The sequence below is a fragment of the Elephantulus edwardii genome, unplaced genomic scaffold, assembly GCF_000299155.1.
Source record: "Elephantulus edwardii isolate Elephantulus edwardi_28Jun2011 unplaced genomic scaffold, EleEdw1.0 scaffold00052, whole genome shotgun sequence".
Classification (NCBI taxonomy): Eukaryota; Metazoa; Chordata; class Mammalia; order Macroscelidea; family Macroscelididae; genus Elephantulus; species Elephantulus edwardii.
Window position 1 is genome coordinate 9,353,767 of NW_006399802.1, and position 24,572 is coordinate 9,378,338.

The window sequence follows — 24,572 nt, forward strand, 5'->3', positions numbered from 1 at the left end:
AGAGAGAATAGTGCAACAATGAATGAATGGAAACCCAAAATCTCTGTAAATGTTTATGAAAATTAATAAAATATAATTATAGAGAAAAAAAAAAGATTGTCCGTCTTTCTCTCACAAAGAAGCTAATGAATTTAAACTGCATGCCTTAACATTGGAAGCGCAGTTTCTTACCACTTTTTGTTATGTGCCGTTGAGCTGACCACGACTTATAGTGATCTTACGCACAAAAGCTCTGAATCCTGCTCTATCCTGGGCCAGTCTCACTGTCTCTGAAACTACTATTTTCATTACCACAGTTACTGTGCCCATCTATCTTACCAGCGTCTTCCTCTCTGGTACTATCCCTCCACTCTTCCCAGCATAATATTCTACAAAGACTGGTTCCTCCGACCACCATGAAAAAGTATGTGAGAGAAAACTGACAGGAATATATGATTAGGTATTATTTTCATGACTAGAGTCCAGAATGAGAGCTACATGATGGAGTGGACTGGGGTAGGGGGATTGTATAATAATGAAAGTTTTTTTAGTGTTTGGGTTTGGGTTTTTGTGTTTGGGGGTTTTTGGGAGGTTTACTTTTCAAAGAGAAAAACCAACTGGGAGGAGGGCTGCGAAGGGAGGAAGATGTACAATAGTGAGTGAATGAATGGAAATCCAAAGTCTCTATACATTTTCATTAAAATTTCAATTAAAAAAAAGAATCTGAGCTTAATCAGATGAAAATGCTTAAAAAAAATGTATGTTAGAAGGAGCCTTAAAATATATGCTTCAAGGAACATCATTTCCAGGACAGGTCTGTTAGTTATTTCAGCAGTCCATGGTATCTTCAAGACTCTTCTCCAATACCACTACTCAAAGGCACAAATTATTTTCTGTTGTCTGAATTAAAAAATAAATACATAAATACATATGTACATACATACATACATACATACATACATAAAAAGTCAGGAATAGGCTTGAATCTTGGACACTAATGAGCAAAGGCCAGATGAGATGTAGGAGGATATCACGAATTAATATACAAGAAGAATGCAAAAGTCTTTACAGAGACAAATGAGGAAGAAAAGACCAAAATGGATGTTGGAACAGACTTTGAATATTGCACTAGAGAGCCAAGAAGTCAAAGCAAAGGGAAGAAATCAAGAAGAGGAATAGTTGAACAGAAGATTTCAAAGGGCAGCTCAGAAAGACAAAGCAACCTATTTTAAAGAAATGTACAAAGAGCTGGAGTCAGAAAATCCGAAGGACCAAACTCGCTCTGCGGTTCTTATGCTAATGGAAATAAAGAACAAATTCAAGCATGGAGTTTCAATTTGTAAGGATACTGTGGAAGGATACTGAATGACCCAGGAAGTGTCAAAAGAAAATAGGAGTACATAGGGTTGCTGCTTAAAAAAAAAAAAAGGTTGCCACAGAAGCAGGTCATGAAACAGCATATGATCAAGAGGCAATGACGAGAAGAGGAAGCTCAAGCTGCTCTAAAGGAATTGGCAAAAACAAGGCCCCAGGATTTGGTAGCACACCAGTTAACCTATTTCAACAAACAGATACAGCACTGTATGTACTCACTAGGCTGTGCCAAGACATCTGGAAAGAAATCACCTGGGCAACTGACTGGAAGAGATTCATATTTATTCCCATTCCAAAAAGGGGTGATCCTACAGAGTGTGGAAATTATTGAATGATGTCACTAACACCACATCAAGCATAATCCTGTTGAAGATCATCCAAAAACGATTGGAAAAGTACATTTAAAGAAAACTGTAAGAAATACAAGCTGAAGCTCAGTTCAGAAGAGGCTGTGGCACTTAGTGATCACATCGCAAATTTCAGATAGATCTTGGCTGTCTGTATTTCATTGACTTTGCAAAGGCATTTGACTGTGTGGATCACAGCAAATAGTGGATAACATTGAAAAGAATGGGAACACTTGATTGGGCTCATGCAAAACCTATACTAGGACCAGGAAGCAGTCTTCAGAATAGAGCAAGGAAACACTGCATGATTCAATATACGGAAGGAAGTCTGTCAGGGATGCATCCTGTTTCCATACCTTTTCAATCTTTTATGCAGAACAGATCACTGGGGAGCCTGAAATATATGAAGAGGAATGTGGCATCAGGATTGGAGGAAGACTCAACAACCTGTGTTATGCAGATGACACAACCTTGATTGCTGAAATTGAGGAGGGCCTGAAGCATTTGCTGCAGTGTGTTAAGGACTGAAGTCTGCAATAGGGATCTAAGCTGAATATTAAGAAAATGACGATTCTCACCACTCGGCCAATTGGCAGCATCATGATGGTGAAGAGATTGAGATTGTTAACAATTTCAGCTTGCTTGGTTCCAAAATCAACACTCTTGGCACCAGCAGTCAGAAAATGAAAAGACAAACTGCATTAGGAAAATGTGCTGTAGGGTCCACTCCAGAGTGTTAAAGAGCAATGTCGTCAGTCTAGAGACAAAGGTACACATGATCCAGGCCATAGTCTTCTCAATAACCTATTACACTTACCTGTCATACCAGATCACCAGATAGTTGCCCTCAAAGTCATTTTATCTCATTCCCAGACTATTTTGACTTAATCCAAATTTATCTATGCACATCATCTACATACTACAGTTTCTGAATGTTTTCATCTCTCTTTGGTTTCCTGCTACTAAAGTTCCAGGACTTCTAGTCTATCTAGACAAATTTTAATAAAGCTTACCCACCTGAAACACTCTTGCTTTTGCTTGTATACTATGCTTTTTAACTCTTCCAAAATAGAATTCAAATAGCATTTATTATATTCATCATGTTCTTCAGCTATTATCATTACCTATTCTCGAGTTTTTCTGTCACCCTTAATAAAACTTAAGTGCTGTATTTAAATGGGTTTTTTTAGATATTAATAATGGAGTTTTTAAGTATATTTTTATCAGTAATTTTCCATTCTTTCGCAAGTGATTTTAATTTCTATATCTTAATCTCTGTTCAGTTTTTTCTTGTATGTATTTTAAGCTTCAACATACTGTGATATAATAATACTTATAACAAAAAGTAAAAGTAATAGTAAGAGTAATAGATAATTATGTCATTAGATTGTACCACATACCTCATTTTGAGGTCATTAGAACTTTTGACAATACTCATTCTTTGGATGTGAGCACCATCTATAGATTAGCCAATTGAAGCCTCTTTCCCAAGCACATTTAAAATACATAGCTATTTTGCCAATGGTTGATTTTCTTGTATTATACCTAAATATTTTTATTTTATGTTTTTCAAGCACTGATGCCTTCATTTTTAATTAGTTCAGTGCTACATTTTTAAATAAGAGCCGGCTGCAAGGCAATATTTTGAAATCTTCTGCATATAAGAATACAGCTACTTCACACATCTGTGAGTTCAAATTTAAATTTGTGCTAGGGAAAAAAATAAGCATTTGCACTTTATCGGTTTCATAAAATTCCACGTATTAAATTGAATAAAAATAATTAAGTAAACTTGTAAGATATACTTTAAAAGACTCATCCCTGTGGCTATCTAAGGAAGATCACTGCACATACATCCAAAGTTTCTACAGTACCACTTTTTAATATGAAAAGTTTAATGTATTTAAATGAATTCTTTTAATGAGACTAACTGCAAATTTACTAAGGTACATTGACAGAATAAAACAGGTTTGAAACGCATTTTTTATTATCTGGCTACTTTTGTTGATTCCCCAGATTCTAATCAAATTTTCTGCAGGTATTTTCAATTACCATTTACTTCGTTTTACAGTGTATTTGCTCTGTGCTTCTAATTTAACCAACAGTCATTGATTTCATCTATTCAAACACTTCAGATGAGTTTTTGCTACTCAGTTCTCTCAACTCTTTGTAGCTGAGGAAATCCTCAGCATATTCTTTGAGATGTGAAAGAGAAAACAGTCTCCTGACTTCCTCTTGAGCTCTCTCTCTCCCCGCCCCAAGAGACACTCAAACTAAAAAATCCTTAAGACAATGTATGTCTTGTTGATTGTCTCTGAATAAATGACATGGACGCAGGTGTAGCTGAAAGTTATACATGTGGTTACCATGAAGATAAGATGATAGCTTAATGAAGAACTGCAATTATTTAAGGTTGTCATTAAATGTAACAGAATAAGTTTATTGTTTAAAGTATCAGGGTTCAAAAGGAAGATTACTTTATAGAATTGTCTAAAAAGACGGAATTGACATAATTTTACTGAATCAAGTATAAGAACATCCAACTTTTCAGAAAACTTTGTGTTTTGTATTTCAATTCCATTCAGTCAAACTTTATATCTTATCAAACACACAGTAGGCGCTGGGTGAGGACCTAAGGTGTGTAGATTAATTCAACACAGTGTCGAGTCAGCTCCAATCTCTATACTTTTCCATCTGGTCACCAGAAGCTCTCTATTTTATCTATGTACCCCAAGCCTGCTGCTTCTCATTATTTTCTACAGTTTGGTAAAGTTAAAAACCACTGAGATTCTTGCTCCTTACCACAGTGGCTTCCGCAAACATTTATTTCTATCTTGTCACTCTGACTCCACGTGGAAATCCAGTAATGCCTTAATAGTCATCTGTCCTTCTGAGACTTGGATGGATAATGTAAGAGTACATTACACAAAACTCAAATATGATAAAAATATCATTTTAAATGGATCATGTAAGTCATTAAAATTAACATACTAATTTGATAGAAATCAAAGCCCATAGCTCTAATGCATCCTATGAGGTTGTCTATGACAGGCCTGCCCAGCACTAAATGTGCTTTACAAATCATTCACAGTTTTGTGAGAACACATATTCTGATTCAGGATGGTTAAAGTAAGGCCCAAGGTCACATGTGATTTGCTACTGCTGCTCTGTTGATGATAGTTTGAAAAGCAAGCCTTGCCTAAGATGCGTTTCTGACAAGCTGGGAGGCACTTCTCCCTCCTGTCACTCTTTCTCTGTCAAAACCCAGATTCACTTCAGGGTGCCCTTAAGCACATATGATCTGCTCAGAATCCAGTTGAAAGTGAATGAGGCAATAAGAAGAAAAGGGATTTCTTTCTTGCCCAAAATTATGTCCATCAATCCAGATGTTCTTCTAGCCTAAGAATGACATTAATATGTTTTCCTGGAACCATCCAAAATATCTAAAGGAACAGATTATTAATAGTGAATTTAAGAAGAAAACGGGAAAAGAAAAACAAAATAATGGTTTCTAATGAAAATTTCCTCCAACTAATGAAGGTATCTCCTGAACTACAGGCAGGCCCTGGGGTGACAAATGAGATATATTTTTAAGTGTATCTTTAGGTTTAGTTTATAGATATGTTGTAATAAGTGCATAAACTTCTTAGTCTATTTGGAGCTGGGAGTGGGGGGAGAGGTCAGGTGGCCTGGATGGTAAGTCACTGTGCTGCCAAACCAAGGGGTTTGATTTGGGGGTTTTAGTGGAAAAGAAGCTAAGTGTGGAGGAGATTGTGCTCAAAGCCTTTGGACTTATTTAAAAGATGCATATTTAGTAGGTAAAAGAGATTGTGATAAAGAATTTGTTGTATGGTCTGGTTCGATTGTTTCAAAAAGAACAAATTTACATAACGTTAAAAGGGACTTACTCTATTCTCCATTACTCAAAAGTGTATACAATAAAAACTCATTAACGTGAATCGGTACCAGCTGATTCTCATAACAGAACCTTTAGAAGGTTTTCTGAGGCTATAAATCTCAAGAGGGGAGATTGACCATCTTGCTCCCTCAGAAGAGCTGGTGGATTCAAACTGCCTGCGTTTGTGTTGAAAATCTCTTCTCACTACACCACAAAAAGAACTACCTTTTTATTTTAACCTTTATGCTGATATTTCTACTGCTCTTTTCATTAGATTCTATAGGATATAAAACCGCCAAAGCTTTCTTGCAGTCCTCTGCAAGTACTCAGAGAAATAACTAAGAACACAAAATATGTACTTCTGCAGAAGGATGAATTAGAGTTTGCAGGTACAGTACAGATTTAATCTATTCTTGGAAAAGATTGCTTCTGCTAAAATGTGTGGAAAAAGTGGCACACTCACAGAGCAGTTAGTCCTTTCATGATTCATAAAGTACACCCTCTAGCCATGGCTTTTTGCCCCTTTATATCCAGTGAGAATTCTGGTTTGTATTTGCATAATATATAATCTTTGCCTCAGTTTTCTCAAATTTGAGAAATCTCTTTCTCAGGAATGTGAAGGTTTCCCCTCATACAATATATGCTTCTGACTCTATGATCTACTGAGATAGCCTAGATGTCTTTCCTTATTGCCCCTATAATCCTCATGCCAGGTATAAGAATATTAAAGAAACAAATTTTTTTCTATAATTATATTTTATTAATTTTCATAAACATTTACAGAGATTTTCAGCTTCCACTCATTCATTGTTGCACTATACTCTCTACCCTCCTCCCAGTTTGTTCTTGTCCAAAAGCCACAGTGCTTGTCAAAGCCAGTTCTGATTAATCTTCTTTGTCAGTGTATCCTTTGCCATTCCCTACCACTCCTCCCTGAGAGAGACTTCACCCTGAGTCATAAGGAAAAGGGGATGGCGTATTCTCTTAGCTACTTCCTGCTGAAAAGGGACGCTGTGGGTTTCAGGGTGAAGATCTGCTCTCACTACTCTAAAGGGCCCCTTTGGCAGTAGGAAACACATAGACTATTATGGAGATTGATTTTGGAATTTAGATGCACTCTTATTGATTGTGCTTGGCCGTACATGTTCATATCCTTGAAGATGTATCATGGGGGTGTTGCAACCTAGAAGACACAAATTTGACTAACAAGTTATAAGTACATGAGTCCAAAAATTATGGAAAAGTAAAAGAAAAGATTCTTTCATTGTTTTACAAACCCTCCCCCAGGTCCCCTCCACCATGTAGCCCTCGCTCTAGTCTCCTGTGATGACAGAAATACCCAGTTATATCTCTCTTTTAAACGGTTCTCTTCCTCCTCTGTTTCAGTGCAGTATACATTATTGAACCCATCTTACTCAGTCTCTCCCCAACCCCAAGGACAGTCCCATTCTACAACAGTGGCATCATGTAATATTTGTCCTTTTGTGACTGGGATATTTCACTCAGCATAATGTTCTCCAGAGTCAACCATTTTGAATAATATTGCATGAGTTCCTTGTTTTTTAATGCAGCATAGTATTCCATTGTGCGAATATACCACAGCTTCTTATGAAATAAGAGCTTCAAGAAAAAAAGAAATAGACTTTTGAATTAATTGAGCACTGTTGAAACTCTCAGTCTCTGCAAAGAGCCATGAAAACTTTAAATCTATTAGTTCTAAATCTATTCTGTGACTATATACATAGATCTGCATTTTACATTTTTTTAAATTTTTGAATTTTTTATTTTTTTTTACAGAGGTTTTGGATTTCCATTCATTCATTGCCACAATTTTCTCCCTTCCCACCTCTTCCCACCAGCTCGCTTCCCCCTCCAAAGAGAGAAAAAAAAAATTCCTTCATTAGTATACAATTCCCACGTCCCTTCCCCCCACCCCCTACCCCGAGTACACTTCTCTATGCAACCTTAATTCTGGATTCCTGTGCTAACCATAATACTCAATCATATATCACTTCTAATCTGTTCTTTCCCTCATCTGTTTCAATACAATATACATAATTTATCCAGTTTTTTCTGTCATACACCCTGATGTCAGACCCATTCTACAACAGTGGCACCATGCAGTATCTGTCCCTTTGTGACTGAGATATTTCACTCAGCATAATGTCCTCCAGGGTCACCCACTTTGAATAATATTGCATGAGTTCCTTGTTTTTCAATGCTGCATAGTATTCCATTGTGTGGATATACCACAGCTTCTCTATCCATGCATTTTACATTCTTGTAGAAGTGTCAGGAAGGGGGATAAAATAAAAACAAAAACAACAACAACACACAAGAGAGGAGCTTCCAGATTCTAACAGTGTTTTATAGAAGAGAGAAAAAGAAGTGAGAGGCTTTGTTATTCTTCCTCTATGGCCCTCTCAGAGCGATTCTTATGTCCAGTGCCCCATATCCTGTTTTCTCCTACTTAGACATGTAGGTATAAAGCGAAGTCTAGATCTTCTAAAGAATATGTAGCCTCATTTATACATCTGTTTATTTCTATATGTACTCTCTTGTAACTTTTCATCACTGACATGTAATTTGAGAATGTTGTCATCAAGTGTCAATCATTGCAAAAGAACATCATGCTGGAAAAGGTGGAAGGCCAGAGAAAGGGAGAAAGACCCCCAATGAGATGGATTGGCAGTGTTTCCAACAATGGGTATAAGCATATCAGAGGTTGTGATTAGCGCAGGATTGGGCGAGGTTAAGATCAGTTACTCATTGGGTCACTATGAATCACACAGTGACAACTAACGACATGTAAGCATATTGTTGTTGCCATGGTAACTTGATGCCCGCGTGTTGTTTCCCACTCTTAGCATCTCTATATACAATAGAACAAAACTCCACTCAATACTCTCAATCTCTTCTCTGCTTAAACCTGTTGTAGCCACTGTGTCAATTCATCCCATTAACAAACTTCCTCTTTTTCATAGACTCTCTATCAAACATGATGTTATTTTCCAGGGAATGGCTCCTCTGAAGAGTGTGCCAAAGTATATTAGAGAACATACTTGATTCTAAACAGCAATTTAATTGTACCTTTTGCCCAAGAACAACTTGCTTTCTTTTGGCAGTTCATGCTATCTTCAGAATTTTTTTCAAATACCACAATTTAAAAACATCAATTCTTCTCCTCTCACCCTTATTCATTGTTCAGTTTTCACATGTATTTGAGTATCTTGGAAATACTGGATGGCTTTGATCAGGATCACCTTAGTCCTCAAATGGCCTCTTTGTCTTTTAGCACTTTAAAGATACTTGAAAAGAGATTTGCCCAATGTCAGGTAATTTCCTGACTGTTGCTTCCATGAGTGTTAATTTTGGTTCCAAGTAAAATGAAACCCTTGACAAATTCAATCTTTCCTTTATTTAGCATAATTTTGTTTATTGGTCTAATTGTGAGGATTTTTTTTTCCTTTTTTCCCCCTACAATTAGATGTAATACATACAGTAGTCTTTTAGCATTATCAGTGAATGTTTCAAGTCTTCCTCATCTTCTGCAGAAACCATATTCTATGAAATTCTGTACATCTCAAGTTGTTGATGAGTTTTCCTCCAATCCTGATTTCTCTTCATATGATCAAGTTCCTCAAATTATTTGATCAGCATATAAATTAAATGGCTGTGGCAAAATAACATAAACCTGAAATGTGGTTGGTTTTTTACCTGGGATTCCAGAAAGGAACTTATCTCTATTTTACTTTTCTAATTATCCTTGCTTATGTTACCCAACATTAATAACCATGTTTATGTGGGATAAGGTCAAATTGGACTGTTCCCTCTTTTCTTCTTTTGTTTGAGCAGAACATTTTAAGTTAAACAGGCTTATCGTGGATTATGGGTTTGAAGGTAAGCTTATCTTCAGATCTAATTTGTATGTAAATTGGAACAGTTTGATTATGTTTCCTATGTAATATCGGTTAGTAAAATATTTGTCTCTATGTAGTATAGTTTTCAATGTGTCAAAAATATTAAAGAGATATTCTCAGATACAATAAAATATCTTTAATATAAGATAATATTTGAATGAATTCATACATACGTAAAAATACGGTGTATTTTTAACAATAGATTTTACTGTGGCTGATGGTTCCTAATTGCAGCTTTTAAGTTGAGTCAAATATTTGTAAACCTAGAACTACTTGGTTTTAGTTTCTATATATTATCATTTTTAATTATAATGATTATTCAAGTATCCAAGGGCAAAAGGTTGTTTTCAATACTCTCAATAGTTAAAAAATACCACATTCCCTCAACCCCATGGGACTAAAATAATTTAAAATGATAGACATAGCTAAGCGGTTATATTTCTGTTTTAGCATATATCAACACTCCTCCTGAAGACTTAAACCTGTTATTTTAACAAGTATGAAGGCAAGGAAAAATTTTTACAGAATATAAATATAGATGAGCTTCTTTTTAAAATACCATCGTTATATGTGCTTTGTAAGTATATTTTATATCTTCATAAGCTTTATTCTAATATTTTTGCTTAATTAATTTTCTCTTATGAGTGAATAAATTCTATGAGCCAAAGACTGTAAGAAAGAATAAAGTAGAAAAAAAAATCATTATTTTGGAAATGAGGCATGCTATTTTGAATTAGGTATAAAAGTAATAGAATAAGCTAGCTTTTATCTTCCAATAGTACCATACCATGCTGAGGCAAATTTTAAGAGACACAAAAAATATTTTAAAGACATGACTAACACTAAACTGAGGTAATCAATGACAACAATAAAGCATAATTGGCTGATCTGTGATGTGGAAAACTTTCAATTACATATATGCAAGATGAGATAGAGCAAATCCATATGCCTGCAAACCAAGCAGCAACTTTACCAAAGATACCCCCTCTGTTTTAAAGCAGTGAGGTGCGGTAAAGTGAGATATCAAAGGGCAAGTTTTTATCAAAAGTAAATTGTGATGGACAGCATCTGAAATGGTGTAGTCTGTACAGTGTTACATTACAAGCCAAAAGACTGCATGCCTCCAACACCATAAATGCACTGGTAGATTCACAGAAGAAAGATGGATAGTGTCATACCTTTAAGATTCACAACCTCAGAAACTTGAAAGAGCATTGCTGTGAGTCAGAATCAACGTGCCAGGAGTGAGAGAGTTAGTGAGGGAATTAGTGGTGTCTGGAATACATAATGGGAAACAGATGATATAATTGAAATTTGACGTAGTCATAAAGTAAGCAAAGAACATTTTTTTTCCAGAAACAGATAATTGACCTGAAGTCTGAATGTTGAAAACACTATTAAATAGAAAAGAAATGAAGGAAAATAAAACCAGAATACCAGGAAATAGTGAGTATGCTAGGAATAAAATACAATGTGGGCATAATTTCAATCCTAGGAACCAAACAAAATCCATTGTTACTGGAGCAGATGGAATGGGAGAAAATGAATCTATTCCAAGTCCAGATGACTGCTGTGTGTCAGAGTAGAAGTGTGATCCTCAGAGACTTTTAGAAGCAAAGCACCAGGTTTTTAAATAGATACATTTTAGGACAGACTCAACTATACAGCCTTTCTGTTATTAGCTGAATATGTTGACCATTTGGGCCATCCTGGGAATCCAAAAGGAAATGAATTGGAAACCCTCAGGCCTAACTAGAGGAAAGTTTATATAAAAAATATGTTATAGTGAATGACATCTCGAATGATGTAAGCTTTTGAAAGCTGCTTCAATTATAAAGACAAATTTATTGAAAAATGTAAATACCAAAGATTGCTAGGAAACAGATTAATGCCAAATTAATATTAAAAAAATTAGTTTGAAAGAAATGGAAAGCAAGACATAAAGAGACAAAGTAAAATAATTAGATAATTTTTAATTAGCTTAAAATCAGTAGCTTTGATTAAGATGTGGAGGAGAAGTAAGACAAAATCAAAAAAAGGCTAGTTACAAATAAAATCAATAGGATGCCATGACTATTCATCAGATTGTATGGCATATAAAGTAACTTTCCAAACTATCTAGTTTACTGTTTTGCAACTGAACTTAGAAGTAGTCCTTGTCTAGGTCTTGATAGACTCCATGCTTATTAAGTTCAGATTTGCTCCATTCATCCTTTCCTAGAAGTAGGAGAAAGGCAAGGCAAATCTCTAGGGCTTCTTTGGTGCAACACAAGAGTGAAAGAGGGCAAGCCAGATCATATTAGTGAAGTGGAAAGCCATCAGGATAGCATGGTATGGGATGTGGTTGCTAAATTCTGCTATAAACACTTGAAATGAATCATAAAGGAGAGCACAGTAACTTAGATTTTTACATGTTGAAATTAATTTTTAAAATTTTAAGGGAAGGAGATCAGTAGACAATTAGATATAAGTCTCAAAATGAAAGAAAAAACAAAGGAGAGGAATGCTAATTTAGAAGTCTTTTGTCATCATTTTAGATGTTGTTTGTTGTTATGTGCCATCGAGTCACTTGCAACTCATAGTGACTCTATGTACAAGAGCCCTAAATGCCATTCTATCCTGTGCCACAGGATTATTTAATGATACCATAAGATATAAAATCTGGAGAACACTGATACACTCTCTCACATAGAGTCAGAACCAATTCATAGTTAACCCTCCATTGGGTTTCTAGGGCTGAGAAGCACACCCATCTTTCTTCAGCACAGCTAGTGGATTCAAATTGTCAGAGAGGCAAATTTTTTAGGTTAACAGCACAACTCCTTATGGATGATAAACTGTGCCACTACAATGCCAATGTATTATGTTGTTATTGTTGTTCTTTACTGCCGTTGGGTCGAGCAAGACTCATAGCAACTCTATAAACAAAAGACCTACTGCCTTTCTACTACTATTGCTGTTTCTCCAAGTTCATAGAGTTCCCATAGGCATGTGGTTTTAGAAGTGGATGCCACTCCTGCCTCCAAACCTGTCCTACAACTAGGAGCTCCACCAAACACTGTCCACATTGAGAAACCATTATGGCATTTGACACTCCAATGGCACAAGATTCAGCATCACAGCAAATTGACAAATAATGAAGTACAAAGTAGAAGAATGTTCCTCCAAAATACAACATTAGTCCCACTTAGCAGTGTTAAGTGTCATCAAGTCAAACACAACTCATAGCGACCCTATAAACAAAAGAAATAATTAACATAATTTCTTTATCGTTTCCAGAGGCATCTGGTTTAGGCAGTGGATGCTATGTACATGACATATACACAATAGGCTACTACAAAGCTCAAATTTAAAGAGGAAGGGGTAAGTTCTAAACTGATAATTTCTTAAATATATTGTTTGATAAAGCAAGGGACCACATAGTATTTGTATATTATGCAAAAGGTAATCTTTTGTTTTAGGAAATGTAAGAATATCACACATACACACACACACTCAGAGGAACTGAGGAAGAATAAAAAGAGCATATACAGAAGGAAGCAAGACTTTAGTATTCTTTGTTTATAATTTTGAATTTTAAATCATGTTAAGCACATACACATTTCAAAAATTAAGAAATCAAAAATCTTAACAATGAACACAAAACCAAACTAAACTTCAATCAATTTTCAACATAGAAATTAATTAAATTTCCATCAATTCATTGTTCAATTTTTCTGCTTAGGTTTTAAAAATACAAAAATATATGGCTATACAGTATCTACCCTCAAACAGCCCTCAAAGTGGTAGACTTAAAATACATCATATTACACATACACAAAATGTTTTAGTAACAGAAAGAGAACGAATTAACTTATCAGAAGAATGAAACTGTCAGTTAAGTTGTCAACAAAGATTATTATTTTATGTAACTGTTAAAAACTTAAAAAGTTTTTTCCATTCCAATGAAGAAAAAGGGGGGGTGGAAGCCAATTTTTACTAATGGGGAAAAACACTTAACAACGACAACATAGAGCTGTGTTGGCATGGTGGACAGAAAGTTATGCTACTAAGCTCAAGGTGGGTGATTTTAATCTGCAGCCCTCAGGCCTGATTTAAATTGTTTTTTGTCAAATATTCTTCTAGGTGGTATAGCACTGGTCTGTGCGTTGCTGTACAGAGGTAACTTGTGGTTGCTGTGATACCAAACATTGTGACACTCATGTGCCAAATGCAACAATGGTTACCCATGATGGACAGTGTTTGGTGGAACTTTCTGATTAAAACAAGCTTGGAAGCAGGAGTGGAATCCACTTCTGAAATGGCTTGCCTCCAGAAACTCTATGAACAGTGCTTAGGTCTTTTGTTCATAGAGTCGCTATGAGTTGTCTATGACAAACGTCCTTTCCCATCAAGGTACCTGTAATGGGTTTATTTTACTATTCTATCCCAAGTTCTTTGATTATTGAATATATTTACTTACACTGTTAATCTTTTTCATAGAAATCTTGAATTTTATGTTTAGCATTTTCCTGCAAAAAATTTTTGTTTTTGGTACTCAGATCTTGCTTTAGAATTTTTTAATGAGTTATACATGCTACGAGACACAAAGACACCTACCTGGAAAATTGTAGAGACTTGTTCAAGTAAAAATTTTTTAAAGTTTATTTTAAGAAGTCTAGCTAAAAAGAAAACTTTAAGGAAATAATTCAAATGTGGGATGTTGTTGTTGTTATGTGCCATTGAGTTGCCTGAGACTCGTAGTGACTTTAAGCACAATAGCTCTAAACCTTGCCCTATCTTGAGCTAGTCTCACTGACTCCAACACACCTAACCCCATTACCCCAGTAACTGTGTCAGTCCATCTCATCTGGGGTCTTCCTCTCCTGTGCTGTCCCTCCATCCTTCTAAGCATGATATCCTTCTCCAAGGACCAGTGAAAGAAATCTTCAAAACACTAGCCTCCAAGCAGAAACTTAGTTTTCCCCCTCTCTAAGACAGATTTGTTTCTTCTCCTGATGGTCCATGTTATGTCCAATGCTCTATTCCAGCACCACAGAGCAAAGGCCTATATTCTTCTTCCATCATCATGAGTCATTTCCAGCTCTCTGATGCATAGCAAGTAATTGTGAAGTCCATGGTCTGGGTCAAGTTTACATTAGTCTCTAGACTGACATTGTTCTTTAGCACTTTGGGAAATTTCCTATGAGCAGACTTTCAAAATGCAATTCATTTTTTTATTTCCCGACTACTGGGATCAAGAGCATTGATTGTGGAGCTGAGCAAGTTGAAATTGTTTAACAACCTCAGTCTCTTCTCCATCCATCGTGGTGCCTGCCAATTAACCCAGCAGTGAGGATCTTTGTCTCCTTGATGTTGAAATTCAATTTATGTTGAAGGCTACAGTTCTTGTTCTTCGACAGTAAATGCTTCAGGTCCTTCTTAGTTTCAGCAAGCAAGGTTGTGTTATTTGCATAATGCAGATTGTTGAAGAGTCTTCCTCCAATCCTGATGTCACACTTCTCCTCATAAAGTCCAGCGTCCTGAACAACCTATTTCAAATTCAGATTGAAAAGGTATGGAGACAGGACATATCCCTAATACACTTCTTTCCTAGTTTTGAACTATGCAGTATTTCCTTTCTCTGTTCTGACAAATACCTCCTGATCCATGTATAGATTTTGCAAGAGCACAGTCAAGTTTTCTGGGATTCCCATTTTCTCAAGGTTAGCCACAATTTGTTGTGATCTACACAGTCAAATGCTTTGTATAGTAAATGAAACACAGACAGACACCCTCTGGTACTCTTAGCTTTTAGGCAATAACTATCTAACATTTTCTACAGTGTCTCTAGTACCATAGCCTCTTTTAAACCCAGCTGGTATTTTTGGTAATTCTGTCAATGAACCAATTGTTTTGGATAAACTTCAGTAGGATTTTGCTTGTGTGTGATATTGATGATATTGTTTGATAATTTCAACACTCTGTTGGGTCACCTTTTGGGGGGAGGATAAAAATAAATGTGGATCTCTTCCAGTCAGTTGGCCAGGTAGTTGTCCTCCAGATTTCTTGGCACAATCTCTTGAGCATATTCAAGGTATTATCTGTTTGTTGGAATATGTGAATTATTATTCCACCATTTCCTCTTGATCATATGTTGTTTCATAAAATTCTGCTGTGTCAGCCAATTCTTTTTGATACAGTGACTCTTCCATCTTCTTTTGATGCTTCCTGGATCACTCAATTGTCTGTCCATAGCATCTTTAACTATTACAACTCAAGGTTTGAATTTGTTCTTCAGTTCTTTTAGCTTAAGAAATGCCAAGCGAGTTTGGCCCTTTTGATTTTCTTACTCCAGCTATTGCTCTATGTTTTTGAAATGACCTTTTGCACTCTTCCTGGATATTATTCTTGATATCTTCTTAAAGCTTATCTGGTATGGATATTATCATGTCACTCACAACATTGTATTTCAAGATGTATATAGAAATGACTAATTTAACTATGAAAGTGACCCCATTTTTCCTCACTTTTTCTCCAGCATAGTAGATCATATGATTATCTGATTCAAAATGTCCCATGCCAACCCATCTCATTTTGCCAGTGACTAATCTGTAAATATTTATGTGTTCCATTTATTCATTAATAATGTCCAATTTTCCTGCATTCGTACTTCTCATATTCTGTGCTAATCACTGGTGCCTGCTTACAACTATTCGTCCACCTTTGTGTTTTCACATTCAAGGGTTCAGGCTCAGGTGCCATATTTGCTAGTCTACTGTAAAAGTACTGTATTGTGCTGTACGCACATAGGGTTTTCAGAGGCCTGTTAATTCAGAAGAAGATGGTCAGGGCTTCTTCTTAGTGTGTCTTAATGTGGCTGCTGTGCTCAGCTTTATCTGACAGACAAGTGTTTTACAGAAAGGAGCAGACACTGAGAAAGGAGCAGACAAAAGATGCTCTGTCACCGTCCACCCACCCGCTTCTCATGTGTGTCTTTAACTGTCCCATTCCTGGTCTACCAGAATTCCCTTCTATTCCACCCGCCCTGTCTGGCTCCACCATTTCCCTAGCCAGCCCTTGAAACAGTATGCTTTTGCAGCAGTTGTCTACAAATTCCACCATGTAACTATCTGGATTCATTAATTATCTTTTTGTGGAGGCTAAGAAAATCCCTGGTGACCTCTGTGAGTAGTCAGCTATGTGATCTCCAGAATCCATACTTTAATCTCTATTATTTGAGAATAATTTTTGTGGACATGTCTTCAACCCTGTGTCCTCTTCACTCCATTAATCCAGTCAGTGATTCTCCTTTAAAAGAGCATCTTTCTATCAAAGAGTATGCCTGCTGGGATCCAATTATATAGTCTTCTATTTCTTTTACTATCTTGCTTCATCATAATCTCCACTTGTTAAAAAAGGTCAGGAACAAATTTAGGAATTTTCTTCCTCTATGATACAAGCCAGTGACTATACTTAATAATCCACAAATACACATTTAAGTGAGTCTTCAAGACAAAGTTGACCAATATTATCATTACACGATTTATTCTAACATCAAGATCAAATTATTGTGGTTTGTGGTGTTAAGGGTTTATTTGACTTTGTCATGAGGATGGGAATATGCGAATAGGGGGTGTTAGCATATCCACCAGGGGCTTGGCTAATATCCCCACTAAGCTGAGCAGATCTAGCAGGGAAAGAAGAGAACATCAGCAGCAGCAAAGAAGCAGGAGAATGCCACAAGTCTTTGAGGGCCAGAGATTTTTGCACTAGTTAGACCATGTTCTATAGCAACCAAAAACAGAGAACCAGAGACATGACCCAAGACCAAGTAGATCTTAGGGCTGCCACACCATGGAGCTAGAGCTGCGAACTTCTTGTCCAGATTTACTGGAGGACTGAGAGGGAAAACCATAAATGGCAGGACTGAGAGATTTCTAACAGTGGTACCTGCTAGCATCTTTTGGAACTTGTCCTGACTAAGGGATACGGCCAATCTTAGTTCTAGCCACTTGATTTCCTTTAAACAGACTCAGCAGAGCAGTAAGCTTGGTGTTGGGATGAATTGAAAGAGGTGTGGGAGCGTGGAGGACATGTCTGATTTCACCGGTATTGGTTTTGTGTTGCTCATATTTTTTATGGGTACAGCCTCCTTAGAGAAGTTGATCAAGTTCAGATATGACCGTGCCCACACAGTCCTTGACACAGCCCTTGTTATTTTTCTAAAATTGCTAGTTATTTATTGTCTAGTCAAATGTGATTTATGAATGACCCTATGCAACAGAATAGAACAACTACAGAGGGTTTCTCAATAAAGCTAATTGATTGGCTGGTACTTTGAACCCACCAACTCTACCATAGAAGAGAGAGCTGGTGATCTGGCTGTGTAAAGATTATAGCCTTGCAAACCTTATTGAGCAAGCAGTTCTATCCTATTATAAGATTGCTATGAATCGTGATCAACTCTATGAGAGAAGGACTTGTTGTTATTAGTGACTTAACTATACAGAAAAAAATCATTTTCCTGGAGAGCCATTTTTTGGCTTCATAATGCCAACCTTCCAGTTAGTAGCCTAACTCTTCACCAATATGATATCAGGACTCTTTCCAGGCCACCAGAGCTCCCTTTAGGACAAAATCAGTAGGGTGATATCATGTACACCAACTTTAAAATTCTGTATATAGAAAAGGGTTTGGAATCTGCTCATGTAATTATATTCACAGGAAAATAAACTGCTTGTTAAGTAGCATGAATAAAAAGAAATATTCTTTGAGATGTGCCTCACAGTCTTTAAATTGTCACTAAAGAAATCAGAGGCAATTGTCTGTGATTGTGATTTTAAATACATGACTTTTTTTGCTAGCAAAGTTTCCTAAACTGAGGATTATAACAGCGACCATAGCATAGCTAAAGTTCAGAGAGCACGTTCAGATCGTTCAGTTATATCCCTTTCAACACTCTGGTTTAGTCTTTATTCCTGGAAAATTGCACACACAGTTAAAATATCCTGTGTTTTGATTGTATTTTCTGTTATCTTATTGATTTAGATTATTAACGGTGTTCTTCATCACATAAGAGTTCAGGAGTCATTTTCTTCCTAACAGAAACGTCAATTTTGAAAGCCTCAGATCCAAGAGTGAAGAAAATGACATTTGAATGGCTGCCTTGTTCTCTGCTATAAGCAGAGAATAGAAGAAAGATGCTTATCTGTGTTTTATTGACTACAGAAAGGCATTGGACTATGTGGATCGTAACAAATTTCAAATAATGTTGTGAGAAAACCAGTGCTAGAGCATTAATTGTGTTCTTTGTAGTACTTGGGCATGGACCAAGAGGCAGTCATTCATATAGAACAAGCAAACACTGCCAACCTTAAAATCAGAAAAGGTGTGGATCAGGATTACAGGCTTATGGTTAGTCGAGACATCATTGCAGTGCTTTGGGCAAGTCTGCTGCAAAGGGCCTCTTTTAAATTGTTAGGAGGACTAAGGTGTGTCTGTTGCAAGTCATGCCATTTTTAATTGCTTCATATGCAATTGGAAACTGGGAAATGAGTAAGGAAGACCAAAGAAGAATTTATAAATTTGATTCATAGTGATGCGGTAAAGTATTGGTTATAGCACGGCTGCTAGAAGAATGAACGTACGCATCTTGAGTAAATGAAGTACAATCAGAAGGCTCCTTAGAATCAATAGTGGTGGGATTCATCTCACATGTTTTAGACATATTATTAAGAAAGATTTGTCTTTGGACAAAGACCTCATTTTTTTTGCCAAAATAGTATATTTTTAAAAATTACCTCAATGAGATGAAGTTACAAAATGACATAATGCCTGCAACACAGGACCTGCAGCTCCGTGCCGTTGTGAATGGCATTGCTGGGAGTTGAAAACAGCCCAAGGGCACTCAACAACAGCAATTTCAAGTTCAAATAAAACTCAAAACTAAAATAACCTATTTTTCACATTGTCACTTTAGATTTCCCAATTATCAAATACTTCTGTACATTTATTCCTCTACCTCTTGACTTCTAAACAACATTGTAGCATCTTTCTTTCCTCAATTCTCTCTTCTCATGGATTAAAAGACTCCACTCTCTCCTTAGACCTCATCCATTAATACGTTTGAACCTTTGTGTACGTTCTTTCATCTATCTTTTCTCTGAAGGCTAATATTCTCCAAAGACCTGTACTTAACTGTTTTTGTTTCTACAATCTCTGCTTCTGAAATTTCTTTCAATTTTCATGCCTGAAACACAAATATTCTGCTAGGGATTCTAACTATACATTTCTAAAATCTTAAAACTTAGTCCAAGTATTTTAGTAGATATATAAGAATAAGCTTTTTAAAAGCAAAATTTCTATTTTCTGCTACCAAATTTGTTCTTCTGCCTTTTGTATCTGAGATCATCAACCAAGTATATATCCAACTAGCGATGATTATATTGAATTCTATTTCATGCATTCACTTTAATTCATGTATCATGATGAGTCTATTTCCAAAACCTCTTCCGAAGTAAGTGTTCTTGTATTAAGCACCTGGTGTGGGTGCTCGGCATCCCTTTCATGGATACTGTAAGGGAGCTTAAACTTCGTTCTCCATATTTTCCTCAGAATGTTGTTTCCAAAATAGGAATAAAATATAACATCTCACATCACCAGTATCTTGTATGCACTGATGGCTCAACAAATATATATTGAATTTATTTAGAACACGTGCCTCCTCTCATAAAATTCTACCACCTACAGCAGAAGAACTTGGATGTCAGAGGTGATAATGGAACTGCTGTTCAGTGTGGCCAAAAACATTTGTCTGCTAGGACAGAGAGAATCACCTTGAAGCAGATTGTATGGGTTTTTTAAATATCCACTTGGATGAATACCCTTAATTATGTAAATTTTGAATGAGTCAGCATCCATTGACCTACAGAAAAAAAGACAGAAGAACCTTTGGTGACTTTATCAAGGATATTACCTGAGATGCAAACTTATTCCCTGATAACTCAAAGTGGTTCTGTGAACTAGAAGGCGGGACTGTAACAACAGTGATGCTTTTCACTGAAATGAGTTTTTTAAGCACTGATCAAAAGATCTAGCATCTGTTCCTCAGTTTTGAAATTAGGAAAACTTACCACAGGAGACCATGTTAGCCCCCTGTTACATTCTGCTTAAAGTCCTAAAGAGTCTAACCCAAGGCATAGTATCTTCAACTGTTTCATATGTATATGAAAGTTAGACAATAGATAAGGAAGAGAAAAGATTTGATGCCTTTAAATTGTAGTGGATTGGAAAAGTATTAAGTACAGCATGAACTGGCAGAAGAACAAATTTATTTTGAAAGAAGTTGAATTCAGAGTGTTCCTTAGAGGAAAGGACTTCATGCATAAAGTAAGGAGGGTTCTGTCCAGGGAAAAGGACATCATGCTTGAAAAAATGAAAGATCAGAGAAGATGCTTAATGAGATGAATTAACACAGAGAGTGCAATAGTGGGTGTGAACACATGGAGATTGTGAGGATGGTACAGGATAGTTTCGATTTGTCATCTATACCCATTGCTGTGGATTTGGAGAGCTCCCTAGTCAGTTTCCAGAGGCTGTAAATTGCTTACGAGGAGATTGCCCATCCTTTCCCCACGGAGTTACTGGTAGATTTGAATCATCAGAGAGGCTCTACCCGTGTGTTAACAGTGTAACTCCCAACTGACTATGGATTGCTTAAAGTCAAAGTGACTCAATAGCACTTAACCACCACAACACTACATTATGCCAGGATCAGCTTCCTAAACTTTCATAGAATAAGCTGTTTTTTGGTGAAAATATATACAGCAACACTTATATCCAATAGAGCACTGTAGCTAAACACATTGTGCAAGTTGGGAAAACTTTATCACCCTCCTTTACTTAGTTGATCTTCATTACATAGATTCCATAAGCTATATAATCTTTACCATGACTGCTATAATTTGATCCAATATAAATAATTCTTTCAGAAGAAAAATAGTCAAGACTCAAGGCAGGCCTTTTGTTTTGTTTCTCACTACTTGAGTTCTTGTCGGGTTTTAAGAAGAATTCAGAGTACATTTGTGGGTTAAAAGTTCAAAGCTTACATCTGTGCAATAGTTTCAACAGATTCTTCTACCTTCCACGGCTTCAGAATGTCTAGAGCCATAAGAATGTGAAATTATGTTCTTATTTCACTACCTTTTGAGGAAGATTCTTCTATAGAATATTTAATAAAAATATTCACTACTGGTAGCTGGGTATTCTCCAATTCTTCTGGAGCAATGGCAAAGGAAGACAGTTGTTCATGGAGCCAATTAGTCACAAATTTCATATCCTTGTCTTTTTTCACAATTATTCTTTTTCTTCTATTATTCCTAGTGAATACAGATTAATTTTTATTCTTTTAAGATGACCACATACTTTATCTTGCTTAGATCTACAATTAACACCCTTGGTACCAGCAGTCAGGAAATAAGGAGATACATGGCACTGAGAAAATCTACCATTAAGCACCTTTCAAAATTATTGATGAGTAATGATGTCAGTTTGAGGACTAAGGTGTGTCTGATTTAGGCCACAGTCTGATCACTAACTATGCATCTGAGAGCTGGACAATGAATTAGGATGACAGAAAAATAATTCATGTCTTTGAGCTGTGGTGTTGGAGAAGAGCACTGAACATCCCATGGATGGCCAAGCGAACAAACAGGTCTTGAAGAAGGTGCTGCTGGAGTGCTCTATGAAGGCAAGAGTGATGAGGCTTCACCTCACATCCTTTGGGCATATTGCTAGGAAGTGCTATTTCTTGGAGAAGAACATGGTGCTGGGAAGGGCGGAGGGTTAGTGAAGAATAGAAAGACCCTTAACCAGGTGGATTGACACAATGACTATTGCCATGGGTTCTTGTGTGACAGGAAGTGTGAGAATGGCACAGAACAGAATAGAGTTCAAATCCTTTCTTCAAAGTGTCACTATGAGTCATTCTTGATTGGATGGCACCTAACAACAACAACAACAACAACAACAACACATGGAAGGTTTTAAGATCCCGGCACTACAGAACAATTGAGACCTTAAAAATATTAAATTTTAGATCAATTAACTAAATTGTTCAATACAATTGTGACATTAAACCTCCAAACCATGAAACCAAACCCCTTGAAGTGTCTGGTTGTATGTTAATAATATTAGTTGTTACACTTCTCTCTCTTCTTATTATAAATATATCTATCTCACAATATTTGTCATTTAAACTTTTTTTGTGTATAACTTATTGACAGCAATTATAAGTAACCAACGGTTCAATTTTACTTTAATGTGATTTTTACATCACAATTCACCTCTTCTTCCTCATTCCCAGCTCTTTAATCTCCATCTCTAATATTGGACTTCATTTCTTGTATTGGTGTGTCCTAATCCATTGAAATGGTTTTTGTTGGCTTTGTTGTTGTTGTTATGATGTTAATTTGCATTGCTCTAAGGGTGAATAATGATGAGAAGTTTCTCATGTGTTTGATGACCATTTGAATGCCTTCTTTGGTGATGAATGTCTATTTACTACTTTTATTGTTGAGTTGTCTTTTGTGGTTAGTTGTAAAAGTTTTTGATTTTTTAAAATACATTTTTAATATTTGATTCTTATTGAAAACATGGTTCTGAAGATAACTCCAAGTCAGTAACATTTGACTTCAATAGTATTTTGACAATTTTTATTTGTAATTGGTATATGTTAAAATGGATTTGTTTTTTATTAGCATTTTATTTTATATTGATAATACGTCACTGAAAATTAAGACTAAACAGTAAGGATATTACTTCTGTTTTTTTCCTAAGAATTGTGTGACTTTAATTTCTACTTTTAAGTCTTTAACACGTTTTGAATTTGTTTTTGTGTATGATATGTGGCATGGATACTGTTTCATTTTCCTGCACTGAAAATAAAGTTTTCTCTCAAGCATTTATTGGGGGGATAAAAAACCAAACCAAAAACCAAAAACCCTTTTCTTTCCCTATTAATTAATTTAGATCATAAGCCAAAAGTCAACTTACATAGATATATGAGGTTTTTTCTGAACTTGTTTTTATTTCTTTAATCTGCACAACTATAGTTATACTAGTATCAAGGTATTTAGATTATTATAGCATATATTACATTTTAAAATCAGGAAATGTGACTCTCCCTACTTTGTTCTTATCTATTAACACCATTTTAACTAATTGAGGCATACGAACATTCGCTATAATGTAGAAGACTGACTTTTCTATTTCTATAAAGATGATTGTTAGAATTATGACATGTCATCTTTTATGTTGTATGACTAGTTTTAAGTAAAATATTGTGTACATTTCTGCCATGAGTATTTATTACCCTTATAACCATTTTGGAATTCTATATACCTATTAAACTATTTGGAAAATATTAATTATTGCCCAAATGCAGTGTATCTGATTGAGATGTAAGACTTCACATACATGTCCTTCACATAACGTGAGAGAGGAACACTTGATAAAATTAGGACCAAATCACATGCAAATTGACTTCTCTTGAGGCTCTTCAGACTTTAATTTAACCTTACTTAAATACAGTCTAATGACACATTTGGTATATTCAAAGAAGCAAATAAGGCTCTGATATTCTGGGAAGGTAGCATCTAACCGCTTACTGTCATATTGAGGGAAGTGTCTTAACAATGAATCATCTTGATTAATAGCCTCAGACAGGGACAAAATTTCTGCTTTTCTATATTCTACACCTTGTATAATTCATTAGCAGTGCTTTTCTCAATTTATTTTTTTTTAAATAACCAATATGGTCAATGTAAACAAAAAACTGTGAATCAAATGACACTGGCAGACTACTGATATATTGAGTCATCTGAGGCACTGTGCAATTTCTTTACATTAAATGTTCTAGGTGAGTTTTGTAGCTGATGTCAGATGGATTTTAGCTGAAAGCAGAGAATACCAGAGGAATGTATATCTGTGTTTCATTGACTATGCAAAGGCATTTGACTGTGTGGATCATAACAAACTGTGGCTGACTCTGAGAAGAATGGGAATCCCAGAACA